Source organism: Durio zibethinus, chromosome 10 (genome assembly GCF_047325235.1).
Source record: "Durio zibethinus cultivar Kanyao isolate XHJ-2024 chromosome 10, ASM4732523v1, whole genome shotgun sequence".
Lineage (NCBI taxonomy): Eukaryota > Viridiplantae > Streptophyta > Magnoliopsida > Malvales > Malvaceae > Durio > Durio zibethinus.
In genome coordinates, this window is record NC_143171.1 from 15,281,001 (window position 1) to 15,302,005 (window position 21,005).

Here is a 21,005-nt window from a genome sequence, read left to right on the forward strand (position 1 = left end):
ATTTGGCCACGGGTGACGATATTGATTATTTTGCCCACTTGAGAGGTGAAACAAAGTGACCATCACACCTGTCTAGGGTTAGAAAAGGGCTCTGGGCATGGAGGCACCCTCGTGCCTTTGGTATTTCATTAACACATTCGTGGGTCATTTGTTGAGTGAATTTTGACAATGATCCTTTTGTAGTTTCACCTATGAAAACCTTTTAATGACTTCTCCTTCCTTTAAACGATAAGGTTTAGTAGACTTTTCATGACATCATAGGCTGCAAATGTCCATGTCACTACTTTTTGAACACTTTATTAGACTTTTTGAACACTTCATTGGACCATTCGATTGGTAGGAACGATGGGCGATGTGTACAAAGGGTAGGGATGTAGTCAACATGAGCAAATGACTCACACTTACTAGGACTTCCTTGTTGAAGACCAACAATTACAATGATCTATCCCCATCATGATGAAATTTCAAAGATTACTTGAGCTTGTTGACCAAGGCTATAGACTCAATGAACACATTAGTGTAGAGCTCATGCAGCCTAGAACATCTAAGGGCATCATAGACCTATCATTGGCTCAAACTTCCTTCACCTAAGTGACCATAGTCTCTCTAAAAAGGTAGTCATGAAGGATGAGCTCCGTGTAGCTAGTTAGTAGGCCAAGATCTCTTTCATTAATGGAATTAACCAAACAATTGCTCCATCAACTAAGAATGACCATGTATAAATAGAATCAAGAAATAGCTTTCAGTTTGTCAATCTTTACTACTTCTGGACTTGGTTAGTTTCTCCTTATTGTGTCAAATTAAGCTACAAGTTATAGTCCTAATGGTGCCCTTCTATCAATTCCTTTAAGTTTTAGCCATGTGACCATACTCCCCATGGAACCCAAAGACTTTGATTTCTCATAAGTTGTCAGTGGAGTCCTAAAAGTAACATCTATCAATCCTTGGTCAGCATCATTTATGCTTAAGACTAGAATGGTATCTGATCATCTTTGAGCCCCTAACTTTTCATCTTTGATTAATGAAAACATCTTTGGCAAAGACTTTTGCAATTGTTTGTCTTTCATAAATCCAAGAATTTCACCTCTGACTTTGAAATATGAATGCCCTAAATGTCTCTATTAATTATTACTCCAATCCCAAAGACCAACACAACAGGACCAAATCCTATGATTTTATCCCATGCTAATGTATACAAGCATAGGCCTACTTTGAGCACTCTAATTTCTTCAAAGTAATAGCGTTAAAAGAACAACCTAGCCAGTTAAGGCCAGAAGTGCATCATCAATAATAGGAATGAGTAGACCAATGCTCACCATGAGGAAGACCAGACAACCTAACCTTAGTTCCTACTACAAGCTTTTTAACTACAACAACTTAAATATATGCTATTGGAGCTAGAATTACTACAGTTGCTAGCACCAAACTTGCCCTCCAATGGATCCTTGTTAAGGGATTTATTGGACTCATTCTAACTACCAGACTCATAAAGCCTGATATTGTTATTTATTGTCACTACCTCCCTATGTTAGGATTGGGTAATTTGAGTGCCTACTGCCTTCATTAGATCTCGTAGCTACTTCTGAGGCTCTCTCTCCAAAATCAAACCCTAATTCTCTATTACTTATTACCACCATAATAGGCCACTATCCTACCATCAAAAGTTGATAGGGTAGAAATTTGAATGATGTGTCATTAGCATAAAGGCCATATGATCCATCGAGTTATCATGAATCATTAGAGCAATGGGCAAAGCTTGCATCATTCTTTTATTTACTAAATGCATCATTTCCAAAACTTAGGGTTTGATGCACGTATTACTTCTAGAATTACTATGGTTATCCAAATAGTAGATACCATCCAACAAGTGTAACTAATTTAATGAGCCATTCACAATTTCATAGTCTGAATTAGTTCATACTTACATATGCATGGCTTAATCTTTAAGATAAGCATATAACTACTGGCAAGATCAACCCATTATTCCTTTAGGACATTTGCACCACATGGGCCTCAATGCACAAACTAATCAACAGAGAGAGCCAACACAGAGCACAAGTAGCATGTGTGTCAACCATGTAAAATGCATAGCATAAAATGAACAAGGGCTGAGAGCCTACACCCACAAAACATTCCACATTCAAGAGCATGATTAAACACCAATGCACCAATGCAGCCATAGAGCTTTGTGTGGCACGCTTAGGATATAGGGCACGATTAAACTCTGACCTATAGCACCTAAAGATATAAGATAGATGAGGGATGGCAAGACATCTAGTTTCCATCAATTTAGGTATGTAGCATAGGATCCTAATTGTGCCCCTAGGGTACAATGACTAAATGGAAGAAGACTAAAAAGGATAATGGGTTGACAATTCGATGCATCGAGCATGGTACCTGCTAACACACATAACCGTAGCACCACTCATATGCCCATTTCATACAAGTGGTAGCATCAATGCACACTAGTCTAGAACCCACTCAATCAATTACCCAATGAGCAAATGGAGGAAACAACATACAAGACCTCACCATAACCACTTGGCACAGGATAAACACAATCAAAGGTCACTAGACTGCCTATGCCATTTAATAGGCAATAATGGCATGAGACCACCAATAGTTGTTTTGGTTGGGACTGTAGATGTAAACTATGCTATCACTACCCCAAAGGGACCTTGCTTGATTCAAGGACTTGTTCCTAAGGTCTTGGGTAGTAGCAATTGCATGCACGACCTTGGTGCTTGGACAACCACCCTTTAAAGAGCATAAGAGATTTTATAGATATGCTAGCAGTAAACATTAAAGTGTCTATAATGGAGACACTTTTTTCAAACAAGCATATTTTGCACCAAGGGTCTACAAGTGCCTATAGTGGTCGAGGTATATGCTTGCACTAAGGCCCAGCATGTGTCGATGGTGTTCAAAGTAAGTGACTACAGTAAGGATCATCATGTGTCGATGGTGTTTGAGGTAACTACCCACAGCAAGGGTTATTTTCTATCGATGCTAATCGAGGCATGTGCCCACACCAAAAGCTAGCATGTGCTGATGGTGGTCAAGGCAGGTGGCCATACCAAAAGGCAAGTTTATACCGATGGCAGTCAAGATAAGTGCCTATACCAAAGGCCAACTTATGCCAATGGTGGTTAAGGTAGATGCCTTTACCAAAGGCCAACTTGTGTTGATTATGATTAAGGCATGTGTCAATGATGGTTGAGGCCTTGGCCAAAGTTCTATTCTAGGCCATGATGCACATGCTGGTGCCATAAGTTTTTACCTAGGGCACCATCGCTAAAGAACTTGACCGGTGGTATTAGGGGTTCTAACGATTAGAGGAGGGGGTATGCGTATATGATGTGTGATAGGTCTTGGTTCTTGGCCCTTATATTGGCCCCTTATCCCCCAAAGAACTTCGACAACTCACATCCCTTTAAGGAGCACAAGAGCTTTTACAAGTTCACAATCAGTAGCCATTCAAGTGTTTCAAATAGGGATGCTTTTTTAAATGGCCATAAAATCTTTCACACTTTAAGTTTTTTGCTAATTTTTTTATGAATGCCAACAAAAATAAAAGGATCACGAATACCAAATTTGGGGCCAAAACTCCTTAAAAAATTTCAAAAAATCTCAAATTACAAAAAAGTTTAAAAATCATGAAAAATAGAAAATGAGTCATCTTGCCATGAAATTTCACATAAAGGCTTAAGGGATCAATATATGAATTTACAAGCCATAAAATTGGCTTTAGCAAGGCAAAAATATAAAGATGTGCCTAAACCCACCTACTACCTAGTCTGGTGCACATGATGCATAGCCTAGGCCTAAGAAACTGCCAAGTTGTGCACGACTCAACATGTGCTGATGATGGTTAAAGCATTTGTAGAGATGAAAGGCTAACATGTTTGATGGCAGTCGAGGCATGTGCATATGTCACGGTCTACAAGGTGGTCTAGGCCTAGGATTTTTTTTTAGTTGAAAAGTAATTCTAGCTCTAGCGAGACTAGGTCTAACAACCAAAGGGACTAGGCTTAAGGCATATTGGAGGCCTAGGTCAAGAGGAACTAGCTCAGAACAATGGTATGGGTAATGACCAAGACTCTAGAGGCTCAAGCACGATGTTTAGGTTTGATAGAATTAAGCCAGGCCTAGGTGTGAGCCCTGGCGATCACTGATATGAATTTACAAGCCATAAAAATGGATTGGCATAGTAAAAATATGAAGATGTGCTTGAACCCATCCACTGCCTGATCATGGTGTGCATTATGTGTGGCTTGGGCCCAGATTACCTACATGTGGTGCATAACCAAGCATGTGCCAATGGTGTTCAAAGGAACTACCCACATAAAGGGCTAGCATGTGTTGATGGTGGTCAAAACATGTGCCGAGACTATGGGCCAACAAATGGTAGTTGAGGCATGTGCATGTGTCATAGCCTACAAGCTAGTCTAGGCCAAAGTGTTTTCCCTAATCAAGGAGCAGTTCCAGTTCTAATGGGATATAGTTTGACAACTAGGAGGACAAGGCCCTAAAGCATACTAGAGGTTCAGGTCATGAGGAACTAGCCTAAAATAATGGTACAGGTAGTGATCATGACTCCAAAGTCTCAAAGCCTAGTGCTCATGTTTGATAGAATTGAGCTAGGCCTAAGTGCATACATTGGTTAGAGTTATATGAATTTACAAGCCATAAAAATTGCATTGGCATGGCAAAAATCTAAATATGTGTCTGAACTAACCTACTACCTGATCATGGTATGCATGATGTAGGGCCTAGGCCTAGGATACCCACTCTTGGTGCGAGACACAGCATGTGCCAATGGTGGTTAAAGCATGTACTGAGACCAAAGGCCAACATGTCCCGATTGTGATTGAGGCATATGCATGTTTCATGGTTCTTAAGTTAGTCCAAGCATAGAAGTACTTTTCAAGTCGAGAAACAGTTCTAGCTTTAGTGGGATAGGGTCTGATAGCCTTAAGGACTAAGCTTTGAGGCATACTGGCTACTCAGGTCATGGGGAGCTAGCCCAAAACATGGGTATAGGCAATGATCATGATTCCTAAAGCTCAGGCATGGTGTTTAGGTTTGGCAGAATTGAGCCAGGCCCAGGTGTGTGTGCTAGTGAGCTTTTATATGGATTTACAAGCCTTCAAAATGGCACTGGCATGACTGAAATGTGAAGATATGCCTGAACCTATCTACTACCCGATCATGGTGCGCATAGTGCATGGCTTGAGCCTAGGATATTCACACATGGTGAATAGAGTAGCATGTGCTGGAGGTGTTTGATGGAATTACTCACACTAAAAGCCTGCATGTACCAGTAGTAGTCAAAATAAGTGCCATCACTAAGAGCTAACATGTCTCATTGCTAGTCAAGCATATGCATGTGTCATGGTCCACAAGTTGGCCCAAGCCTAAAGGTTCTCTCTGAGTCGAGGAGCAATTCTAGTTTTAGTAGGACAGAGTCCAATAGCTAAGAGGACCAGGTCTTGAGGCATAATTAAGGTCCAGGTCATAGAGAGCTAGCCTAAAGCAGTGGTGCGAGCAATGATCAAGGCTCCAAAGACACAAGCTGATGTTCAGGTTCCATAAAATTAAGCTAACCCAGATGTAGGCTCTGTGAGAGTTATATGAATTTACAAGCCATAAAAATGGCATGGGCATAGTAAAAATATGAATATGTGCCTGAGCCTACCTATTACTTGATTGTGGTTCACATGTTGCAAAGCCTAGCATGTGCTAATGGTGTTCAAAAGAATTGCCTGCATAAAGGGTCATCATGTGCCGATGATAGTTAAAGTATGTGCCACAACCAAGGGCAAACATGTCTCAATATTGGTCGAGGCATGTGCATGTCATTCCAAATATACAAGCTCTAAAAATGGCATTGGCATAGTAGAAATATGAATATGTGCCTAAACCCACCTTTTACATACTACTGGTGTGCGTTGTTTGTAGCCTAGGCCCAAAATACCTATTCATGATGCTTGGCCTAGCATGTGCTGATGGTGGTCAAAACGTTTGTCAAGATCAAAGGCCAACTTGTCCCGATGGTCATCAAAGCATGTGCATATGCCACAGTCTGCAAGTTGGTCTAAGCCTAGATGTTCTCTTCAAGTCAAGGAGTAGTTCCAATTCTAGCGGATAGAGTTTAATAACTAGGGGGACTAGGCTTTGAGGCATACTGGAGGTCTAGGTCACGTGGAACTAGCTTAGAATAGTGGTATGGGGTAGTGATCAAGACTCTGGCAACTCAAGTATAGTGTTTAGGTTTGACAAAATTAAGATAGGCCTAAGTGCAGGTGTTGGTGAGCATTATATGAATTTACATGCGATAAAAATGGCATTGGCACAGCAATAATATAAAGATGTGCTTAAACCCACCTACTACCCTATCATGGTGCGTATGGTATGCAACATAGCATGTGCCAATGGTGTTCAAGAGAATTGCCCACATAAAAGGTCTTCATGTGCCGATGGTGCTCGAAGCATGTGCCAAGACTAAGGACCAACATGTCCCAATGGTGGTTGAGGCATGTGCATGTGTCATAGTGCACAAGCTAGTCTAGGCTTAAGGGTTCTCTTTAAGTGGAAGAGTAGTTCTAGCTTTGGTGGGATAGGATTTGATAGGCAAGGGGACCATGACTTGAGGTATACTAGAGGTGCTAGCTATAAGGAACTAGCCTAAAATATTGGTATAGGTAATGATCAAGACTCCAAAGGCTCAGACGCAATGTTTAAGTTTGGTAGAATTAAGCTAGGCTTAGGTACAGGCACTAGCGAGTGCTTATTTGAATTTACAAGTGATAAAATATGGCATTGGCATGGCATAAATATCAAGATGTGCCTAAACCCACTTATTGCTTGATCATGGTGTGTATTATGCATGGCTCGAGCCTAAAATAACCACAAGGTGGGTGGTCCAGCATGTGCCAATAGTGGTTGAAGCATGTACAAAGACCAAGCACCAACTTGTCTCAATGGTGATTAAGGCATGTGCATGTGTCATAGTCTGCAAACTGGTCCAGGCTCAAGGGTTCTCTCTGAGTTAAGAAGCAATTCCAATTTTAGCAAGACACGGTCCGATTGCCATGGGGACCAGGCTTGAGGCCTATTAAAGGCCCAAATCATGAGGAACTAGCCCAAAACAGTGATATGGGCAGTGATCAAGACTCTAGGGCTCAAGAACTGTGTTTAGGTTTAGCAAAATTAAGCCAAGCTCAAGTACATGTGCTAGTGAGCAATTATATGAATTTACAAGCCATAAAAAATGGCATTTGCATAGCAAAAATATAAAGATTTGCTTGAACCCACCTACTGCCCAGTTGTGGTACGTGCGGTGCACAACCTGAGCCCAGGATACCTACGCATGGTGCATGGCCTAGTTTGTGTTGATGGTGGTCAAAATATGTGCCAAGACCAAGGACCAACATTTTTTATTGTGGTCGAGGCATGTGCATGAGTCACAGTCCTCAAGTTGGTCTAGGCCTAGTGGTTCTCTCTAAGTTGAAGAGCAATTCCAATTCTCGCAAGACAGGGTCTGACGACGAAGGGGACCAGGCCTTGAGGCCTATTAGAGGCCCAGGTTGTAGGGAACTAGCATAGAATAGTGTTATAGACAGTGATCAAGACTCTAGAGACTCAAGCATGGAGTTAAGGTTTGACAGAATTGAGTTAGGCCCAACTGCAAGCATTGGTGAATAATGTGCGGGCATATAGTCAGGCCTAGGTATAGGCACTAATGATCAAGGCATGGGTGCATGGTTAGACTTAAATGCAAGCATGCCTGAACATAGTCGTAGGAAAATTAGATTTGTGGGCTATTAGAAGGCCTAGTACTGTAGCACAATCTTTGACAAGCTAAAATTATGCTAAGCACTTGAGTTTTGTAGGCTAACTTAGGCAGACAAAGTAAATTCCCTATCCAAGGCCATATGAAGTTTGGCTTAAAATCAAAGTCGATGACACATGCACTGAGCGTCATTTGGTGTTGATAGCGATAGAAAGGCAAACAAGTGCCTTGGGTGGGAGGGTCACAATACACATGCCTCACCAAGTGTTAGTGTCACAGCCCATAGCGCATAACCGAGACAAAGGTTAACACTTCTAGAAGGGCCCCAAATGGACCAGGCCCTAGTGCAGCCAAACCAGGCCTAGGTGTGGGTACACAAGGCCATAATAGACCTAATAAAGAACCAGGCCCAAGTAGACCCATTAGATAAAACTTTTTAGAAGAATTTGGAGACTCCCAAGGATAGTTTAGTTCCCTGTACAATTTGAACTCTTAATGTATATCTCATATAATCTCTTCGTAATCTTGGACTCTGTAATAGCCATTGGATTGAGTCAATCCTAGCCATTGATTCATGGGGGCTTCAAATATAAATAGAGGGCCTCCCCAACCTTATTTGATGTATAGAAACACTTGAGTGAATACAAGGTACAACATTTCCATGCATCTCTTATTTTCTAGCCTTTTCTAGCTTTAGAGTGCCTTTTAATGTTCTTTTGAGTTATCACTTTTCAAGAGTGTTTTCAAACTAACTTAGGCATATACGGAAGGAGTCCAACCTAAGGTCGAATAGAGCATTGGCATAAGTCTTAGGCCCATGATAGCTGGTATCAGAGTAGGTTCTACTTCCAGGTTATATTCCATTTGCACTTAAAGTATTTGACAAAATGGCATCTCAAAATTATGTTGGTAGTCGACAGCCAGAGGTATAAAAGCCAACCTATGGAAAGGGAAATAAGGTTACCTCAAAAAGACATGATGTTGACCCTAGATGGCCACTTAGCCTAGGTGGAGGTGATAGTACCATACCTTAAAGAGAGGTTTGAGGAGACAGAAGAGAGATCAAGGAAGGATTCCATGGTGCCCTTAATGAAACCACTGACATACTCACCTAGAAGAATGAGGCCTTGAAGGCCTTGGTTAAAGTGATGCACAAGGAGATGAATGAGCTCAAAAGGGAGCTTACGGAGTGGAAGTTCTTAAGCTAATGGAGTACAAGAAAGCTTAGTCCATAAAGGATGTGGATAACTTTTTGAAGGGAATTGAGTAGTACTTCCAAGCCATGGGCATCAATTAGGTTGCCACCAAGGTAAGCATAGCCATAATGTATTTGGTTGACATTGCACTATTATGGTGGAGACATAAGTGTAATAATGCAAGCCATAGTGATGCTGCTATCTACACTTGGGAGAAGTTCAAGAAAGAGTTTAGGCAGTAGTTCTACCCTGAGTATGCTAATGATGAGGCAAGGGCAAAAATTTATAGACTCAATCAAAGAGGAGAGGTGTGGGAGCATGTTCATGAGTTTTCAAAACTGATGCTCTAGATTTCAAACCTTGGAGAGGAGGAAGGTCTCTTTTGTTTCATGGATGGACTCTAATCATAGGCCAAGAATGAGTTACAGCAAAGGGGCATCAAAGATTTGGCCAAAGCCATGATAGTTAATGAATCTTTAGTGGAGATCTAGCCATAAATGAAGTTTGAGTCATTCAAGCCAAAAGGTAATGGAAAAGAATGATAGTCTAAAGAGGGAAATAAAGTCTGACAGTCCAAAAATCGGGACAATGGTTGACAAACCAAGAATGGTCAAGGCAAACCACCATAGAGGAAGTGAAAGCCAAGGTAATGGAATAACATGGATCATGAGCCAATGGCTTGTTTCATTTGTGAAGGTCTACACCCGTCGAGAGACTGCCTTAAGAAAACTAAGCTATTTGTCATCAACAAGGAGGATGGCAAGGGGTCAAAAAAAGAGACCATGAAGCTTGGTTTGATTATGTTGAATTCAGTCTAGGCTAAAAGGTGCTACAAGCAAAAGGGATTGATGTTTGTAGATATGATGATTATAAACAAAAAACTGAATGCACTTATGGACATAAAAGCATCTCACTTGTTCATATCTAGAGATGTAGCCTAAAAGCTAAACCTGAAAGTGCATAAAAGGGCTGGTATGATCAAAATAGTCAACTCTAAAGAAGTCTCAACAATTGGCAAAGCACATAGAGTGGAGCTACAACCCAGTGAGTGGAAAGATAAGGAATCAGTTAAGGTAATTCCTCTAGATGATTATGATCTTGTTTTTGGTTTAGAATTCCTTGACTGTATTAGTGCACTTGTCGTGTCTTTTGCCAATTGTTTTTGTATACTGGACCATCGATACCCATGCATTATGCTGATGAGATGAGAATTGGGCTTAAAGACCAAGATGCTATTTGCTATACAATTAGCCAAGGGACTGAGCAAAAATGAAGACACTTTCATTATAGCCTTAAAGATGGAGTCCAGGTAGAATAATGTTGACACCCTTTTGAAAATATTAAAATTGCTATAGTCATTCAAAGACATGATGCCTGTTAAATTGCCTAAGATACTACTACCAAAGAGAGAAGAGGATCACAAAATTGAGTAGGTGTTAAATGCTATCCCACTAGCCAAAGCCCTATATCGAATGCCATCTTTGGAGTTAGAAGAGTTGCAAAGATAGCTCAATGAACTTACTGATGCAGGCTATATTAGACCATCAAAAGCCCCATTTGGTGCCTCAATGTTGTTCCAATGAAAGCATGATGGGTCCTTGCAATTATGTATAGATTATAGGGCACTAAACAAGCTAACAGTGAAGAATAAGTACCCAATCCCACTCATTGTATATTTCTTTGACTAGCTTAGAAATGCTAGGTAGTTCACCAAGCTTAACTTGTGGTTATAGTACTACCAAGTCAGAATTGCTAAGGGGGATGAGCCCAAGATAGCTTGTGTTACTTGTTATGGATCTTATGAGTTATTGGTAATGCCTTTCGGCTCGACCAATGTGCTGGCAACATTTTCGCACCTTCATGAACAAAGTACTATAGCTATTCTTAGATCATTTTGTTATGGTTTATCTTGATGATATTTTGATTTACAATCAGTTATTAGTGGAGCATATGGAGCACCTTAAACAAGTGTTCCAAGTATTACAGGAAAATGAGTTACTTGTGAAGAAAGAAAAATGTTCCTTTGTTCAGATGGAGGTGCCATTCTTAGGCCACATTGTTAGAGGTTGTAAGATCTAGATGGATTGAAGTAAAGTCCAGGCAATACTAGATTGGGAGCTACCAACCAAGGTTACATAGCTAAAATTATTCTTGGATTGGTGAACTACTAAAAATGCTTCATCTAAAGCCATTCTACCGTCACCACACCATTGACAAACATGTTTAAAAAGGGGAAAGTGTAAGATTAGAGTTAGGAGTACTAGCAAGCCTTTGATCAACTGAAGTGTACAATGACTAAAAAGCCCATTATTGCTTTGCTGAATCACAGTAAACCATATGAGGTGCATATAGATGCATCAAACTTTACCATCAAAGAGGTGTTGATGTAGGAGAACCATCCAATTGCCTTTAAGAGCCACAAGCTCAATAAGACTGAGCGTAGGTACATGGTCTAAGAAAAAAGATGGCAGTAGTGGTGCACTAGTTGTGCACCTGAAGATAGTACTTGCTGAGATCCAAATTTGTGGTTAGAACCAATAATGTTGTGACAAGCTACTTCTAGCTTAGAAGAAGCTATATCCCAAGCAAGCTACATGGTAGGATTTTCTTGTAAAGTTTGATTCCAGCATAGAGTACAAACTTGGGAAGGCTAACCTAATGGTTGATGCACTCAGTAGGAAGGAGATGCATGCTACCATCAACCTACTTAATAGTACTCTGGTGTCATGCATTAAAAAGGGACTGTCTTATGATCTTACAGCCAAGATGCTCATAGAGTATGCCCGACAAGGTAAAACTAAACATTTTTTATTGTAAGGTGACTTACTTTTCACCAAAAGGAATAAGATATTTATGCCTCAGCATGGGAAACTTCATAAAGAAGTTATGCAAGAATACTACATTTCAAGGTGGGCTACCCACCTTGGAGTGCCCCATACCTTAGCACTGGTGCAGGATTGATATTATTGGCCTCACATGTAAGATGACATTAAGGCTTATGTCAGAAATTGTCTTGTCTACCAGTAGGACAAGATGGAGCAAAAATTACTAGCCGATCTATTGAAGCCATTGCCTATATTGAAGTGCCTATGGAAAGCATTTCATTGGATTTTATAGTTAGATTGCCTAAGTCAGAAGGGTTTGGGAGCATTATGGTAATGGTGGATAGATTTTCCAAGTATGATACATTTATTCTAGCAACTAAAAAGTACCCAACCAATGAGTTAGCCCATTTATTCTTGAAAAATATGGTGAAGTATTGGAGCATACCACAAACCATCATTAGTGATTAGGATGGGCATTTTACTAGGCAGTTATAGACAGAGTTGTTCAAGCTGTTAGGGTTAGACTTGAACTTTTCCACTAACATGCATCCAGAAATTGATGCATAGACTAAAAGGGTTAATGGTTTAATGGAGCTCAAGCAATATGCTAGTACAATATAACGAGACTGGCCTAAGTTGTTGGATGTTGCCCAGTTTTCTTATAACTTGCAATGGAGTGAGGTGACAAACTAGAGTCCATTTAAGTTAGTGACAGGGTAGCAACCACTCACTCTAGGAGCTATTACAGTAGGCTACACTGAACCTAGTCCAATGGCTTATAAGTTTGGCAGTGCTTGGTAGGACTAAGTAGACCTTGCAAGAATCTATCTACACAAAGCAACCAAGAAGAGCAAAAAGTGGGTAGATCACAATCAAAGAGATTTGTAGTACCAGGTTAAGGACTCGGTGATGGTGAAGCTGCACTCAGTCTTGCATTATAAAGGTGTGCATAAAGGGCCTAGTCTAGAGATATAAGGGACCTTTTAGTGTTTTAAAGAGATTAGGCAAGGTAGAATGCCATTGAAGCCTAAAGCACCCCCAATTTTCCATGTCAAAATGTTAAAGCCATTTCATAAGGATCAGGAGGATCCAATATGGGTAGAGTTATAATGTGCACCCATGGGGATAAGGCCTCATATTTCAAAGAGCTCTAATGCATTTTTACAGATAGGGCTCTAAGGCAGCAGAATTATAAGCCAATGCATGAATATTTTGTACAGTGGAAAGGATTTTCCAACAGTAAGCCAAGTTGGGAACAAGCCAAAGATCTTTGGCAATTTGAGGACTAGATCAACTGGTTATATTCAAAACACACATTAAGGGCATCGTGGAATCAAGTGGGGGAAAGAGTGAAGGCTTGCACAAGTACAATAGAGATCGAGGTTAACACTTTTAAAAAGGCCCTAATGAATCAAGCCTTGGTGTAGGTTGACCAAGCCTAAATATATGCACACCAAGCCACTGTAGCCTAATAGAATACCAGGGCCAAGTAGACCTAATAGATAAAACTTTCTAGAAGGATTTAGAGACTCCCAAGGATAGCATAGTTCTTTGTACAATTTATACTCTTGATGTATATCTCATGTGCTTTCTTTGTAATCTTGGACTCTATAATAGCCATTGGATTGAGTTAATCCTAGAATTGATTCATGGGGGCTTCGACTATAAATAAAAGGGCCTCCCTCCCCTTATTTGATGTATAGAAACACTTGAGTGAATACAAGTTACCAAATTTCCAAGAATCTCTTGTTTTCTAGCCTTTTCTAGCTTTAGAGTGCTTTTTAGTGTTTTTTTTAGTGCTCACTTTTTAAAAGTGTTTTTAGATTGACTTAGGCATACAAGGAAAGAGTCTAGCCTAAGGCTACATAGAGCATTGGCATAAGTCTTAGGCCTATGACACCTGTATCTACCAAAGGGGTGTTTGAGGCAATAACCTGCACCAAGTGCTAGTGTCACGAGCTCCGACCTTAGACTCAGAAACTGTGCGACTTTAGGCATGGAATCTCCTCTTTTGTGCCTAAGTCAGCCTAAAAAATAAGTGTGTGGGTATTAGAACAACGGGAAGGGCTGATTACGCAAGTTAAAGAGAAACAGGATAAGAAGGCAAAATTCTAGAAATGCTCTTCTATTCACTGAAACAAAAGTGTTTGATGGTGTATAAATGAGGGTGGAGCAGCCCTCTATTTATAGTTAAGGCTCCAACTACACTTAATGGCAATATCCCTAGAATAAAGGCTAAAATCAAGGGATTATACAGATTACAATCAATCAAGATGCTAACTCTTGATTTTCAGGGTCAACCAAATCTGCCATGATGCTCCTGCTGATCCTGCCTGCTTCCAGAAGCTTTCCTTGTGTGTCCAGCACCTTGGGCCCTTCTGGATATGGTGCGGGTAGCTTGTATGCCAGGCCTTGGTCTCATGGGCTAGCCTACAAGTTGGGCGGGCGTTCTGAACTCGTTTGCTAGGCTTTGCACGCAGATACCCACCAGCACACCTGGTCTACGGGCCTCAACCTCTGGTTCGCCTGTTGGTGTGCCTGATGTGCTTGGCATGCCCACCCAGGGCATGACATTCTCCCCCACCTGATTACGTAATGCCCTCGTTGCATCTTCTGCATGGTACTACCTGATCTGGTCCTTGAACAGCCATAAGTCATCTGTTGGTTCCCAGCTTGCCTCACTATCTGAAAGTCCCTTCCAGTACACCAAGTACTCTTCTCTTGGTTGATAGTTCTTTCATCTCACCTCCTGGTCAGCTATGATGCTATGGACTTCCTTCTCAACAAGACCCTTACTCCCAATGGCACACGCTTTGACTCTGCCCGTCCTGGATCTCTCTCATCCTCATGGAACGGCTTGAGCATGCTCACATGGAACACTGGGTGTACCTTCAGCTTGGGTGGCATATCCAGCTTGTAGGCAACCTTGCCTACCCTCTTGACTACTCAGAAAGGTCCTTCATACCTTCGGACTAGGCCTTTATGCAGCCCCTTGTGCCGTACAATGGGATGCAACTTCACCAACACCAAGTCTCCAACCTGGAACTGCACGTCCCGCCTATTCTAGTCTGCCCACTTCTTCGACCTCTTGGCCGTCTTGTGTAGACAAACTCTGGCCAAGTCAGTTTGCTCCTGCCATGCCTTGGCAAACTTGTATGCTGCTGGATTCAGCCTTGTATAACCCGTAGCAATTGAACCAGGTGTTAGTGATTGTTGTCCAGTCATAACCTCAAATGGACTCTAGTTCGTTGCCTCGCTCCTTTGTAAGTTGTAGGAAAACTGCGCAATATCTAGCAGCTTTGGCCAGTCTCTTTGTGTGGCACTCACATAGTGCTTGAGGTAGACCTCCAATAGTCCATTCACTTGTTCTGTCTGCCCATCGGTCTGCGGATGCATGCTGGTGGAAAAGTTCAAGTCTGACCCCAACAGCTTGAACAACTCAGTCCAGAACCTGCCCGTGAAACGCCCGTCCCGATCACTAATAATGGTCTTCGGCACTCCCCAATACTTAACCATGTTCTTCAGGAACAATCGAGCTACCTCTTCGGCTGGGCACTCCTTGGTTGCTGGAATGAAAATTTTATACTTGGAAAACCTGTCCACCACTACCATGATGCTTCCAAACCCTTCTACTTTGGGTAGACCAACTATAAAGTCCAGAGAAACACTCTCCCATGGTCGCTCTGGCACTGGCAATGGCTTCAAGAGACTGCCTGGTTTCTTGAGCTCCACCTTGTCCTGTTGGCACACAAGATAAGTCTTCACATAGGCCTCCACATCGTCCCTCATGTGCAGCTAGTAGTACTGATCCTCGATCAGTGCCAAGGTGCGACTCACTCTGAGGTGTCCGGCCCACCTTGAATCATGACATTCTTGCAAAACTTCCTTGCGAAGCTTCCCATGCTACGGCACAAACAATCTACTGCCCCTGGTGTACAGCAAGTCATCCTATAACCAAAACTTCCTAGTCTTACCTTGCTAGGCGTACTCCATCAAAACCTTGGCTGTAGGATCATGCGTAAGTCCCTCCTTAATGCACGGCACCAGTGACCCCTCTAGTTGGCTAATGGCAGCAAGGTTAGCCTTCTTGCTCAGGGCATTTGCCACTAGGTTCACCTGTCCTGGCTTGTACTCCATCTGGAAATCAAATTTGCAAGAATCTTACCATCTCGCCTGCTTGGGGGACAACTTCTTCTACGTTTGGAAGTAGCTGGTCATCACATTGTCCGTTCTCACCACAAACCTCGACCCCAATAGGTAATGGCACCAAGTGCGCAAGCAATGCACCACTGCAGTCATCTCCTTCTCTTGGACCATGTACTTACGCTCAGTCTCGTTCAGCTTCTTGCTCTCAAACATGACTGGACGTCCTTCCTGCATCAACATGCCCCCTATGGCAAAGTCTAGTGCATCTGTATGCACTTCATATGGCTTGGCATGGTCTGGCAAGGCCAAGACTGGCTCCTCGATCACAGTCTGCTTCAACCTGTCAAAGGCTTCCTAGCACCCTATACTCCACTCCCATGCTCTCCCTTTCTTGAACAAGTCAGTCAATGGCGTGGCTATTGCTGAGTGACCTTTGATGAAGCACATGTAGTAGTTAACCAACCCAAGGAACGATCTCAACTCAATGACCTTGGCTGGTGATTACCACTCTAGGATGGCATGTATCTTGCCTTCATCCATGCGTATCCTGCCACCTCCCACTATTTGGCCAAGGAACGGGATCTCCTATAGGCGAATGAGCACTTCTCCCTCTTGATAAATAGCTTGTGCGCCCGTAACACCTCGAACACCTGTCTCAAGTGGTCTACATGCTCTTCCAAAGTTTGGCTGTAGATCACAATGTCATCCAAATAAACCACAACAAACCGATCAAGGAATGACTAAAGTACCTTGTTTATAAGGGTGCAGAATGTTGCTGGGGCATTCGTGAGTTCGAAAGGCATCACCAAGAACTTATATGAACCATACCGAGTGACACATACTGTCTTTGGCTCATCTCCCTCTGCGATCCTGACTTGATAGTAGCCTGACCTCAAATCCAGCTTGGTGAACCACCTTGCAGTCCCAAGTTGATCGAACAAGTCTGCAATGAGTGGGATGGGGTACTTATTCTTGATGGTTAGCTTGTTCAAAGCCCGGTAGTCTATGCACAGCTGTAACGACCCATCATGCTTGCGCTGGAATAGAACCGGTGCACCATAAGGTGCCTTCGATGGCCTGATGAAGCCAACATCAACTAACTCTTTGAGCTGCTTCTTCAACTCCTCCAACTCTAGTGGAGACATTCGGTAAGGGGCTCTAGCTGGTGGCTTGGCCTCGGACACCAGCTTGATCTTGTGGTCTACCTCCCTCTTAGGTGGTAGCTTGCTAGGCAGCTTTGTAGGCATCACATCACTAAAGGTCTTCAGCACCTTTAGCACCTCCAAGGGTGACTCGGTCTCCTTCTCCCTTGGCTCATCATATTTCAGGGCTGCCAAGAAGGTGTCTTCTTATCTGCTTACTGCCTTGGCAAATTGGATGGCTGACACTACCCGTGACCTAACTCCAGACCCTTTTCTCAATGGTACTAGGCATTGGCACCGTGCATCCAAGATGCAAACATAATCGGCAAAAGGCACAAAAAGGGCATTAATCCGAACAAGGAAATCTAACCCAATCACAAACTCATAGTCGTCAAGGGGTATTACCTCTATGGTCTCCTTGCCTTTCTAGTCTCCAAGCTGTAACTCCACTCTTCGTGCTACTCCAATGGCTAGAACTTCCTTAGAGTTCACCGTTTTAATGGTACCAATCTCTTTCTGCACTTTTAGTCTGAGCTTTCGAGCTCCATCACCTGAAATAAAAAGATGTGAGGCACTTGTGTCCATCAGTGCGCTCACCTTTTGACCCGTAACCATTAGATCCACAAACATCAAGCCCTTTGGCTTGTGGTTCCCCTTACTCTGGACATCATTGAGCACCAACAACCCAAGCCTTGCTGCCTCTGACTCTGGCTCCTCATCAGACTCCTTGTCTCCAGCAGCCAGCTTGCCCTTCTGCGGGCAATTACATGCTATGTGGCTCCCTCTACATAGGTAGCATGTTAGTGGCTCTCGATGCCCCTTTACTTTCCATTTGCCTGCTGGTGGCTTCTTCTTGCCATCCTTGGTTGAACGGTCTCGGTCTCCATCCTTGGACTCTCGATCACGGTCCTTCCTCTTGGACTGCTTTTTTTGATCCCTATCGTCCCTACCCTTACCCTTAGGCTTGGAAGACTCGAACTTGTTTAGAGGCTTGAACTCTATCAATGCCTCGGTAGTAGTCATGGCTTTAGCCAAGTCATGAATTCCTCTCCTTTGTAACTCATGCTTCACCCACGGCTTCAGCCCATCCATGAAAGCAAATAAGGCATCCTTCTCGCCTAGATCCGATATCTGTAGCATCAGTTCAAAGAATTTCTGAACATACTCCCTTATGTCCCCTTACTGGCTCAACTTGTGCAACTTTGCATACGTCTCATCATCGGCATACTCCGAGTAAAATTGTTCTCTGAATTGTTTTTGGAACTCTGCCCAGGTTCCAATCTTGGCGCTCCCACGCCTGACATCAATACACATGTGCTTCCACCACAATAAGGCTACATCAATGAGATACATAGTAGCGGTGCTTACCTTTATCACCTCGTTTTGCTTGCACATGGCCTGAAAGTACTACTTCATACCCTAAAGGTAGTTATCTACTTCCTTGGCCGCCCTAGTCCCCTTGAACTCCTTAGGCTTGGGGACATCCAATTTGGATTTAGACAGTCCAGCAAACATGCCATTCCCAATGGCAGTCTTGCAAGCAACGAGCTCACTGGTAAGCTCCTCTATCCGCTAGTGTATGGCCTCCATGCCATCGTGCAAGGTTAGCACTTCAACCTCCAAGGTCTGATTCTTTTGGGTGAACACGTCCAAGCCTTTGTTGAGAGCAACTTTCAGCTCACTTTGGATCTTCTCCCCCATAGAGTCTAGTGATGCAATGTAAGTCTCTACTTCCTTAAGCTTCTCCCCCATGTCACCCATGGTCACCTCCACCTTGGCCAGCCTACCGTCCACGGTAGACCAGATATCTTTAGAACTGGTTTTTCTCCCTCTTCCACACCCATGCTTCTGGGTCTCTGGTTGTTGGTTAGCAGCGTCACTTTGGGATGCCATCTCCTCAATCACGATCTAACCTGCACAACACAAACACGCAGAATCGAACTTGCTCTGATACCAACTGTCACGGGCTCCGACCTTAGACTCAGAAACCGTGCGGCCTTAGGCTTGGAATCTCCTCTTTTGTGCCTAAGTCAATCTAAAACACAAGTATGCGGGCACTAGAACAACGAGAAAGGCTGATTACGCAAGTTAAAGAGAAACAGGATAAGAAGGTAGAATTCTGAAAATGCTCTTGTATTCACTGAAACAAAAGTGTTTAATGGTGTACAAATGAGGGTGGAGCAGCCCTCTATTTATAGTTGAGGCTCCAGCTACACTTAATGGTAATATCCCTAGAATAAAGGCTAAAATCAAGGGATTATACGGATTACAATCAATCAGGATGCTAACTCCTGATTTTCAAGGTCAACCAAATCTGTCAGGATGCTCCTGTTGATCCTGCCTGCTTCCAGAAGCTTCCCTTGCGTGTCCAGCACCTTAGGCCCTTCTAGATATGGTGCGGGTAGCTTGTATGCCAGACCTTGGTCTCATGGGCTGGCCTACAAGTTGGGCAGGCATTCTGAACTCGTTTGCTAGGCTTTGCGCGTCCATACCCGCCAGCACGTTTAGTCTGCTGGCCTCAACCTCTGGCTCGCCTGTTGGTGTGCCTGATGTGCCTAGCGTACCCACCCAGGACGTGACACTAGCATCTGCCAAAGAGATGTTTGAGTTGACAACCTAGACCAAGGGTTGGCTTGTGCCGATAGTGGTCAAGACAAGTGCCCATGTCATGGATTGAGACTCAATTTATGACTCATTCAACTCTAGGACCAAAGAATGAACTCATTTGGCATCCTAGATCAGCCTTCAACTAGATCGTGCATGGACATTCAAAACTCTGAAACTGCCCCTAGCTATTGCTAGTCTAGGCTGCACATAAAGTATTTGGTGGAAAGCTAAAGAGAACAATAAAGGTAGGCAAAAGTTAACTTGTATTACTTAAGTTATGGTGTGTACAATGAGAGTATGGGCACCTCCTGTTTATAGCTAAGGTCCCTTTGAATCAATGGCTAACTTTGTTCCTATCTTAGGGCTTACAAATAGTCATATATATATAAGACATTACAATACGATTACATTGGATAGTTCAAATTTTACATCGGCTCTATTAGGAAAAGAGTTTGAACTAGCTTGGACTCCTTCTTCAGTAGTGCTTGTATAGGACCCCTCCTTAGGTTGTGCTTGTATCGATTTCGCCATTGGTTGGGCTTACTCTCTAAGTTCATTTTACCATTCACACACCAATTTTGGGTCAAGGTCATGCCCCCAAGATTGCCATTGCACCTCTAGGCTAGGTCTCCATTGCATTTTGACTTTGTCTGTGTTACCTTAGAACCATTCCCTATCTTGGCGAGAACCCCTAGGCCTAGTCTTTTTCATTAACCATGACATTCTACCCCACTCATTCTAGCAATGGCCTCATTGCTAAGGGGATGTTATGCCCAGATTACATGCTTATATACATGATAGCTTTATCTTCTACCTCTCAAACCTGATTTCCCATATGTCAGTCCCATATCTGAACAAGTACTTTGCTAGTTGTTCTTTTGAGTATCATCAACCCCATGCTATATTGGTCTTTTTTGCCTACATGCCTGATGTTTCCTCTACTTCCTTTAAGTTGCCCATTTCACATTTTTTTAAAGGGATCTGGCTGCACCTTAGGACACATGCTATGGCACTCTATTATCACTTTTCCCTCATCTCCTAGAAAAGTTTTGCCCTCTCGATAGAATTGAAAAGCACTGAGTCACATTACCTTCGACTCCCCTACTGTTCATCATCGCTACTACTCTTATCGATGGATAGCTCTTCTACCTATTAATGGTTGAAAACTTTGCACATCTTTGGCACTCATTGACTCTGTGGTAACTACCACATAAAAAACAACTCAAGGTCTTTTTATCCTTGCCCCTACTGGTAGCACTATCAGCCTTGCAAAATCGAGGCTTCATATAGCCCC

The 21,005-nt window shown here is 42.7% G+C and overlaps 1 pseudogene; it reads right to left on the reverse strand.

Annotated features, from left to right (window-relative positions):
• Window positions 1-166: 166 nt before the first annotated feature.
• LOC149516460 (18S ribosomal RNA) lies at window positions 167-1,983 on the reverse strand (annotated as a pseudogene).
• Between the last annotated feature and the right edge of the window lie 19,022 nt (window positions 1,984-21,005).